Source organism: Sturnira hondurensis, unplaced genomic scaffold (genome assembly GCF_014824575.4).
Source record: "Sturnira hondurensis isolate 20B ecotype Veracruz unplaced genomic scaffold, ASM1482457v3 Scaffold0001020, whole genome shotgun sequence".
Taxonomy (NCBI): Eukaryota; Metazoa; Chordata; class Mammalia; order Chiroptera; family Phyllostomidae; genus Sturnira; species Sturnira hondurensis.
The window spans coordinates 1,157,370-1,166,463 of NW_028073651.1; the positions used below are offsets into that span (position 1 = coordinate 1,157,370).

General features: G+C 46.4%; 1 pseudogene; it reads right to left on the bottom strand.

Moving 5' to 3' along the window:
* Nucleotides 1–304: 304 nt before the first annotated feature.
* On the bottom strand, nt 305–5,060 carry LOC118996375 (programmed cell death protein 2-like; annotated as a pseudogene).
* Between the last annotated feature and the right edge of the window lie 4,034 nt (nt 5,061–9,094).

The following is a 9,094-nucleotide window of genomic DNA, read 5'->3' on the forward strand; positions in this document are numbered from 1 at the left end:
ATTCACTTCTGTGCACTACATATGTGCGTTTATTTTTTCAAACGTGCGATCACACTGTGAACACCATCTCTAATGGTGTCTTGGTGTCATTTGGATCTGCACCTAGCTTACCTGGTGTGCCCATAGGCCTGTGTTGTTACAACTGCGCAGTTTTCCACTGGACATATACACCAAAATTTATGAAATTCTCTGTAGCTATATATTTTTGTTTGCTAATATTTACGCATTCTAAAAAAACACCTTTGTACTTCTCTCTGGTATAATTATTTCCTTAGGAGAACACCCTGAAAATGGACCACAAGGTCTAAGAAGTTATGAGCAAGTTCAAGGCTTCCTGGCATTGCTCTGGAAGAGGCTCTGCTACATCCGGCTCCCAGAGAAACCTCCGCTCGAGTAGCCCGTGCCCCGCCTGCAGCTTTCCGCACCGGTGAAGCGGCCAGGACGCCCCACTCAACACGCCTGCCCAGTCGGGGGCCTTTGGGTGTTTGGGCAGCTGAGGCAGGACCTGGAGTTTAAGTATCCTCTTGGCACCACAGGGGCAATATGCACTAGCCTTTCCTTGAGGGAACTGTCACCAGGGATCCAGATGGGGGCAATCCCTCTGCCGGTAGCGTCTCTTCTGGTTCCAGGGCTATTTGAACGTGAAACTTCTGGAAGATTGTGTCTTCCCTGGACTCATGACTTGCCATGGAACCCAGTAATTCCTCGTGTGCTTCACTCACATTCCCGATAGACAATCTCTGCTTCATCTTCTGTCTGAAAAACCTCAGGTGTAAACTCATCTTCTGTTTCGATGACGATTTCAAATCATGGAAAGAGGAAGTTGCGGACTGGAACTGTGTTGTCCAAATTATCTGATTGTGTACAGTCCTGCTTATGTATGGTCTGCGGTGCGCAGCCTGGTGCCCGTTACTGCGGTAATCCAGAGCGTGTCTGGGGCCCAAGCAGCCGCCAACCCCGCAGAGAGGAGCCCCAGACTTGAGCTGGGGGCCCGTGGATTCTCCCATCTCTGCAGGGTGGGGCCTGAGAGGGAGACTCACTTGAGTAAAAGTCCTTTTTCCAGGGTTGCTGATTTCTAAAAATGCTCAGGACTGCTTTGCAGGTGGCGCGGGGAAGTGGAAGCCGGAAGTTCTTAGAGGCGAGGCTGAGCAGGGGGCGGGTACAACCGTGCTGGGCGCGGGCCAGTCCTGCAGGCGGGTTAGCCAAGCAGCAATCAGATAACCTGGCTGGGAACCGCCGGAGGCTCGGTTCCCGCCCCGCCCTCCCCCACCTCCGCCCCTGGCCAGATTTATTGTGTTCTGAGGTTGATCATAGATTAAATATTTTAAAAAATATTATGTGTCTTTATTTTTAGAGAGAGGGGAAGGGAAGGAGAAAGAGTGGAAGAGAAACACTAATGTGTGACTGCCTCTCACGTGTCCCTCACTGGGGACTGGGCCTGCAACCCAGGCATGTGCCCTGACTGGGAATCGAACCGGTGACCCTTTGCTTCACAGGCCAGAACTCAATCCAACTACACCAGCTAGGGCTGGTAGCTACTGAGCTACACCAGCCAGGACTGATCAAAGATGAAATATTTTACCTACGATCCACCTTAGGTTATTTTCAGTTCTGACTTCACTCACGCACAGTTCTGTCTGACAGACTCAGGGGCCCAGGTGGAGGCGGCAGATCGTGCTCGCTGCTGCCCGGGTTCGTCCTACCGAATTCATCACACTCGGTTCTGCTCCAGTGCGCCTCTAGCGGCGGATCTGCGAGTGGTTTTCAGGGCGGGGCTGGAGCGCCTAAGGCTTCTCTGAGTGTTCTTGCGCGAGTCTTTTGATGAACCTACCTATATATTCCCTCAGATGCATGTTCCAGTTCGCAGGGCAGCCGTGTGCTCGCTCCCACGGATTAAACAAGTCTCAGCAATGGCCGGAGCTGGTCTCACCCCCAACCCCCAGTCCCAGGGGCGGCCACACCCTCGCCAGTCCGCGGGGCTGCGGGCCTGCTAGTTCCAACCCATATGAGGGGTGCACGGTTGTACGTCCTCGCGTTTCTCTGACGGTCGGTGACTGAAGTTGGGCGTATTTTCCTCTGCCCACTGACTACGTGGATATCCCCGCATCTGAAGTGTCTGTTCTTTTCTATTATTAAAAATTGATTGTTCTTTTTCTTACGGTGCTGTACTCTGGGTGTGGTGTTTCTGTCTGTAGCTCCTCCTTCCTCTCTGACACAGTTTGTGTCTTACTTTCTTACACTCTTCATGTGGATTTGTTTTGATTAACAGGAGATCTTGATTTTAATGAAGTCCAATTTATCAATTGATTACTTAGGGTGTTTTTAAAACTTTTAAAAAATATTTTATTTATCTATTTTTAGAGAGGGGAAGGGAGGGGGAAAGAGAGGGAGAGAAACATCAACGTGTGGTTGCCTCTCACCTGCTCTCCACTGAGGCCCTGGCCTACAACCCCGGCATGTGCCCTGACTGGGAATCGAACCAGCAACCCTTTGGTTTGTAGGCCTGCACTCCATCCACTGAAACACACCAGCCAGGGCTGATTACTTAGCTTTTTGGTGGCTAGTGCTTTTTGTGCTCTTTAAAGGATTTTTTTGTTTAATCTCAAATCCTATGTTTTCTTCTGGGTGATTTACGATCTCACCATTCACTTTAGTTATAACCCATTTTGAATTCATGTTTATATTTGGTGTGAGGTGGTTCATTTTCCACATCGGTGTTCTGTTTCCTGGCACTATGTAGAGAAAGACCATTCTTCTCCATCTAATTGCAGTGGTGTCTTTGGGGAAATTAGGTAGCCGTATCTGTGTGGCTCCGTCTTGGCTCTCTGTCCTACCCCTTAGATGATTTGTCATTAAATCAACATCGTACTGTTGTTTTTTTTTTTACTGTTATCTTACACATAAGCATTATTCTCCCAAATAAAATTATTGTGGTTATTCCAGGTCTTTGACAACACCCAGCAAGTAAATCTGCAGCAAAATAAATGAAGATAACCTGTTGGGAGTTGGATTTTTTTTTTAATTCTTTTTTTTAAACACACACTTTTTTTTTTAGATTTTTATTTATTTATTTATTTATTTTTAGAGGGGAAGGAGAGAGGGAGAGAAACATCAATGTATGGTTGCCTTTTCTGCATCCCCTGCTGGGAGTTAGCCTTCAAGGAACTGGTTTGCAACCCAGGCACGTGCCCTGACTGGGAATCGAACCGCGATCGTCTGGTTCGCAGGCCCGCGCTCAATCCACTGAGCTATGCCAGCCAGGGCTGGGAGTTGGATTTTGATCAAAATGAATCTCTGCATCAACTGGGGAGAGGTTACACTTTAAGAATACTGAGACGCCCAATCCAGGAGCATGGAAGAGGTCTGAATTTATTTGGATATTCTTTAACTTATTTCAGCTGCGTTTGGAAGTTTTCGATGTGAAGACAATGATGCGTGCCTGTATCCTATTGACTCTCCTGTGTGTTTCGTCTTTCCTGACCCTTTCCTATCAAACCCCTTCAAGTTCTTCTCCGCTTGGGCCCTGGACGTGGCTGCTGACGTTGGCCTCAGGGAGCGGAGAACATCTGCCCGGTGCAGGGCCCTGCGCTGGGTGCAGAGCGCAGAGTAGCGCACAGGGCAGCTGGGACTGAGTCTCGTGCAGGGGACCGACGTTAGGGGATAAGTATTGAACCATTTTTAAAAGATTGTTACTTATCTATCTATCTATCTATCTATCTATCTATCTATCTATATTCTTTTTAGAGACAGAGGAAGGGAGGGAGAAAGAGAGGGAGAGGGACATTGATAGGTTACCTCTCATACACACCACAGTTGGGGACCAAGCCCGCAACCCAGGCATGTGCCCTCAGTGGGAATTGAACGGGTGGCCTGTCACTTTGCAGGATGACACCCAACCAAGTGACCATCGGGCCAGGGTGGCTCCTTCATAATTTTAAATAATATGCTCATAATTCCCTCCCATGACTTCAGGGGTTGAACTCCACCACTTACAGCCTGTGAGATTTTGTCAAAACACGTAACGTCTCAGCGCTGCAGCATCCTCTTCAAATGCAGGGAAATAAGAGTAACCCCAATGTGGGGACATGCAAGTATCCAATCAAGTAAACACATCCATCGATGCCATGGAATCTGGGGGCTCTGGGCACATTCCTTATGATCCAAACTGAGTGCCCTTCCTGGAACCATGTCACGTGGAAATGTTTCAGAACACAGGCGTTGGATTCGATTATTTTAATTGGCAAAAAAAACCCCACCCCAACCCACAATAATTCACAACTAGCTGAATTAACAACCTCAAGTAATTGCCCCCAAATATCACCAAAAATACTCGTTAAAAGCCTAACAGGCCATCAAGCATTGCCACAAGGTACAAAGCAGGGGAAACAGCGACTGTGATTAGATGTCAGCCTTTAACTCCACACTGACTGCGGGCACCTAGAGTGAGAACAACACTGTGTGAGAGCAGAAACCACACCGCCTTTTCCTCTGACACACAAACAGTATGGGAAGATCTCCAGAGGTACTACGCGGCCCCCCTGAAGGCGGAGGAAGCCAAAGATGGAGCCCAGCAGCTGGAGAAGCGAAGGACACGCATTCTGCCCTGGAGCCTCCAGAAGGAACTGGCCCTGCGGACACCTGCACTCCAGTCCAGTGAGACGGATCCCGGGACTGCCACCTGCAGGGCAGTGAGGCAGCCAGAGAGTGTTGTCTGAGGCGGTGAGCTGGTGTCGCAGCTGCCAGAGAAAACGAATGTAGGTCGCCGACCTGGAAAAAAAAACCAAGGTGCATGGTAATGAAGAATGTATGTGGATAAAATATATTAGAGTTACTGAAGATGATCTCTAGATCGAATCTGACTAGTGCCGCCAGGTATAACAGGAGCACCAGAGGGACCCATGCTGGGTCACCCTGTCAGGGAGGGGCAGGGGAGATGAGGGATAAAGCTCAGCACCTACAGACAAGTCCAACTCCATCCAGTCAGGGGAGCAGCTGACACAGGACTCACCTCCCTCCACCCCGGGCTCCTGGCTAACCTCCCAGTCCCCGCCCTTGTACATGTCAACAGTTTTGATTCAGGTTACCTTTCTTGGTTTAGTCTAGTCAACTCTGTCTACCAAATACATTCATAGTACAAATTAAATAGTAAAGAATACCCGTACCTTGCTAAATCAAAGAGAATGTCATTTAACTTTATAAAGGCACTGGTTGTGTGAGGTTTCTATGTAGAAGGTGTGGAGTGACCACTGATGCCAATAACAATCCCCCACGCTCCCAAAGTCCCTCTGGTCTGTCAGCACTAGAGTTCTTGTCTCTTCTCAGAACAGTTCCTCACACACACACACACACACACAGCCCTCGTGAAGCCCCTTCGTGGTCACACCTTCCCCCCACACTTGACTTCTGGCAACAACAATGTATTCTCCACCTTCATAGGTTTTTCCCAGATGTTACCTGAATGGAGTGACTCGTATGTAATCTCAGACCAGCTTCTCTCAGACCTAATGCCTCTGTGACCCAGCCACCTCCTCGGGCGCATCAGCGGCTCCTTGCTCTGGTTGCTGAGCAGCGTTCCATTGTCAGCAAGTTTCTCACAACTCGTCCATCAACTCACCTGATGGTGGACATTAGGGTTTTTCTCAGTTTGGGGCTATTACAACTAAAACAGCTATAAACATCCATGTTAATTTTAAAGTATATTTTATTAATTACGCTATTATAGCTGTCCCATTCTTTCTCCCCTTTATGCTCCTCCAACCTGCACTCCCCTCCCTCCCTCATTAACCCCACCTTAGTTCACATCCATGGGTCATACATAAAAGTTCTTTGACTTCCCCATTTCCTGTACTATTCTTAACCTCCCGCTGTGTATTTTATCCTAAAATTTATGCTTCTTATTCCCTGTACGTTTTCCACCATTCTCCCAGCATCCCCCGCCTCACCGATGACCATCCATGTGATCTTATTTCTATGATTCTGTTCCTGATCTAGTTGTTTGCTTAGTTTGTTTTTGGTTTTATTTTTTTATGTTCAGTTGTTGATAGTTGTGAGTTTGTTGTCATTTTATTGTTCATTATTTGTCTTCTTTTTCCTAGATAAGTCCCTTTAACAGTGTTTATAATAAATGCTTGGTGATGATGAACTCCTTGAACTTGACCTTATCTGGGAAGTACTTTATCTGTCCTTCCTTTCTAAATGAAAGCTTTGCTGGATAGAGCAATCTTGCATGTAGGCCCTTGCCTTTTATGACTTCGAATACTTCTTTCCAGCTCCTTCTTGCCTGTAAAATTCCTTTTAAGAAATCTGCTGATAGCTTATGGGAACTCCTTTGCAGGTAACTCTCTTTTCTCTTGCTGCTTTTAAGATTCTCTCCTTATCTTTAATCTTGGTTAATGTAATTATGATGTGCCTTGGTGCGTTCCTCCTTGGATCCAACTTCTTTGGGATGCTCTGAATTTCCTATACTTCCTGGAAGTCTATTTCCTGTGCCAGACTGGGGAAGTTCTCCCACATTATTTTCTCAGATAAGTTTCCAATTTCTTGGTCTTTCTCCTCTCCTTCTGGCATCCCTATGATTTGGATGTTGGAACGTTTAAAGACGTCCCAGAGGTTCCTAAGCCTCTCCTCATTTTTTTTCTGAATTCTTGTTTCTTTATTTTGTTTGAGTTGAATGTTTATTTCTTGCTTCTAGTCCAAAACATTGATTAGAGTGCCGGTATCCCTCTTCCTCCCTGTTGGTTCCCTGTACATTTTCCTTTATTTCACTTTGCATAGCCTTTACTTCTTCCTCTATTTTGCAACCAAGCTCAGTCATTTCTGTGAGCATCCTGATCACAAGTGTTTTGAACTCTGCATCTGATAGGTTGGCTGTCTCCTCATTGCTTAGTTCTCTTTCTAAAGTTTTGTTCCGTTCTTTAATTTGGGCCGTATTTCTTTGTCTCAGAGCACATGTTAGGTTGGAAGGGGTGGAGCCTTACATATTCACCAGGGCAGGGTAACCCAGTACTTTGTGTCGTGGCACTGTATGGGGGGGAGGGGTCTGAGAGGCCACAATGCCACTTGCTCAGCTCTTGCCCCACTTTCGGTCCTTACCCTGGTCCTTACAAGCAAATTGGGCCCTTCTGGTGCTGATTCCAAGGTGGGTGAGCTTGTGCATGTTCTAGATTCCTGTGGGTCTCTGCAGTGAACTCTCATGTGAGGCCGGGAGTTTCTCCTGCTGTCACAACCTGCATAGGTTTTTTCTAGCCAGAGGTTTTGAGGCTTTAGTTCCCCACTCTGGAACCCTGGATTGTGTGGTCAGTCTCACTCCCCAGTTGCTCCTCGCAATTTATCTGCACCCAAATGTGGGACTGCCCAGTCCTCCAGACACTGCCTCGCCCCACAAACTCCCTGCCCTGGCTGCCCATCTGCACTCCTCCTACCAGTCTGGATAAATGTTTCTTTTTTAATTCATTGGTTGTCAGACTTCTATACAGTTCAATTTTCTGGCAGATGTTGTTGCTTTTTTGTTTTTAAATTTGTTGTTGTCCTTTTTGGGTTGTGCAAGAGGCAAAATGTGTTTACCTATGCCTCCATCTTGGCCAGAAGTCACTCACATAATTTTTATGTCAGATGATAAGGTTTTGCTTCTCTGGGATAAATGCCCAAGAGTGTGAATGCCAAGTCAGAGCGTAAGTGAATATTCAGTTTTATAAGAAACTATCAAACACTTTTCCAGGGTGCTAGACCACTATGCATGTCCTCCAGTAATATGTGGGAGATCTGATTTCTTGGCATCCTTGTCAACACTCAGTATTGTCCATATTCTGTTAATTTTAACCACTGCAAGAGATGTAAGGTGATTTCCCTGTCATCCTAATTGCAGATCCCTACTGGCTAATGACATTTGCCTGCGCTTTTCTGCCAGCTACACTTTCTCTTTGTAAAATGCCGCTCATCCTTTCCCCATCTGTCCTCATTCTTCATTTGCTTACTATTTTACTTGGCTGACTATATACTCGCCTGAGGATATGCCTACTGATTTTAAGAGAGAAGGAGAAAGAGAGAGAAGAAAACACCATTGTCAGAGAGAAACATCCATTAGTTGCCTCCCCTGCATGCCCAGACCAGGGACTGAACCCACGACCTCTAATGTAAGGGGAGGACATTCCAACCAACTGAGCAATCCTGTCAGGGCTCTTACTGCTTACTTTTGAGAGCTTTTCATGTTCCCGTATATTGTAAATATCTACTTTTCATATACCTGAATAATCAGGATACAAGGTTTATGTTGGGTATGGGATGCACAAATATTTTCCCCCAAAGTTTTAAATTTTGACAAAGTGCAATTTATCCATATTTTCCATTAGGATTGTGTTTCTGATATCACATCTCCAGGCCACTAATATTTTCTCCAATGCTTTTTTCTAGAACACTTATAGTTTTAAGTTTACATTTAGATCCATTTTGAGTTAAATTTTATATAAAATGTGAGGTATAGTTATAGATTGTTTTTCCCCCAGGACGTGAATGTCTAATTCTTCTACTACTATTTACTGACTCTATTTATTTTCCCCCTCTAATTGCTTTTATATCCTTGTCAAAAATCAGATGGTGGGACTTCCAGCCAAGATGGAGGCATAGGTGGGACTACTGTACCTCCTTGCACAGCCAAGTTTAAGGACAACAAAGATTTAGAAACAAAAACACAACCAGAACAGGCAGAAAATGGAACTGTACGGAAGTCTGAAAATAACGAACCATTCATCCAGACCAATAAGAGGGGCAGAGTCGGCGGCTGGCGGAGAGCGGTCGCGGCAGGAAAAAGCAGTGGCTGGCAGACCCCGGGTAAGAGGAGGAAATGAGCAAACCCAGTGAGGCGTGCAAGGTGGATGGCTGACTACAGACACACATTTGCGTGCAGATAAACCAGATAAAAAACAGGCAGCGAGACAGAGCATGCAACCCAGGGCCCCAGCATGGGGAAATAAAGCCTAAAAGCACCAACTGAAAAATCTTGTGGGGGGTTGAGGTGCTGGCAGAGGCTCCCAGTCTCACAGGAGAGTTCGTGGGAGAGACCCACAGGGTCTAGAATGTACACAAGCCCACCCATCCA